Raw genomic sequence first — 1,441 nt, 5'->3', positions numbered from 1 at the left:
ATACCTCCCCTTAGCACATTCATAGATACTCTTAATCCATCTGAGATGGAGAGTGGGGGCTGGCCTTGATCTGAAGGCCCAACATCCATAGAGAACCCCATAAATTAGTCTCCTTAGATTTGTTCTCCCAGTCTCTGACCTGAACATTTGCAGGTGTTGGTGATTCCATTCCCCTCTAATCATCTTAACAGGTGCTACTGGTTTGAATTCACTGGCGGATGTAAATAAATCATAAATAGTGACTCAACCAATAGTGGATGAGTTTTGGAAGGGCAGGGACTGCAAAAAAGGGGAGAAAGGGGAGAAAAGTTACATTTTATTGAGCATCTACTATCGACCATCCTCATGCAAGACACTTTCACCTAAGTATCTCATTAAATCTCCACCACAGCTCCAACAAGCATGTGCAATAAACCTTATTTAACAGAAGAAGGAACTGGGAATCAGAAAGTAGAAGCAACAAGTTTAGGCCACTCTGAAAAATGGAAAAGCCCATACACTATGAAGATTCTTTACCTGCCAGGATGTTTTCAAACTCCAAGCATCTTCTACTTCTCAGGGCAATGCCTCCTGTCTGTCTGGATCATGGACTGCATCATATACAGCCTGAGGCTTCACTTGGCAAAGGAGGGTACATGGCATGCTTGGCAACTTGTCTTGAACCAGTTAGCAATGACAAGAGCTAGACAGGACATGTAGAATAAAGTCACTTACTAGCTTCATGTGTTCTTGGGCAAGGGACAACCTCTCAGTTTCTACAACTATAAAATAGGGATAAGCCTATATATCTTATATGGCTGTTGTGAGGGCCAAAGTTGATAACACTTGAAAAATGGAATTGACACCTGGAGAAAGAGTGGTTGGACTCAGAAAAATTTGCATCTTGTCCCCTTTTCTAGGCTATGCAACCTGGTATTTCTGAATCTGAATTTCTTCATGGGATTGGAAGAATTGAGTGACAAATGTTAAACGAAAATATTTTCCACAGTACCAGTAGATCCTCAACAACGTGAATTTACTGATTCTTCCCTTCTCATCTTGAAGTGATCAGTAGAAGATGGATGAATAGATGGATGGGCAGATGGGTGTATGGATGAGTGAGTGAGTGGATGGATGGGTAGATGGGTGGATGGATGGATAAATGGATGGGTGGATGGGCAGATGCAGGAGTGGGTGGATATATGAACAGATGGGTGGATGGATGGGTGAATTGGTAGATGAATGGATAGATGGATACAATGGCACTGTACTTATACTATAGGTTCTCCCAGAACACGTTACCCTTCTTTACTTATGTTTGCTTTTTTTTTTAGCACCCACAAAAACTTCCTGAGCAACAGATGTGATTATCCCCTGTATACAGATAAGGAAACCCAGAAACTGAGGCTCAGTGAGGTTGAGCAATTTGTCCAGGATTCGTCTACTGGGAAGTGACAATGCA

The sequence above is a fragment of the Vulpes vulpes genome, chromosome 9 (genome assembly GCF_048418805.1).
Source record: "Vulpes vulpes isolate BD-2025 chromosome 9, VulVul3, whole genome shotgun sequence".
Classification (NCBI taxonomy): Eukaryota; Metazoa; Chordata; class Mammalia; order Carnivora; family Canidae; genus Vulpes; species Vulpes vulpes.
This window is presented reverse-complemented; position numbering follows the sequence as displayed.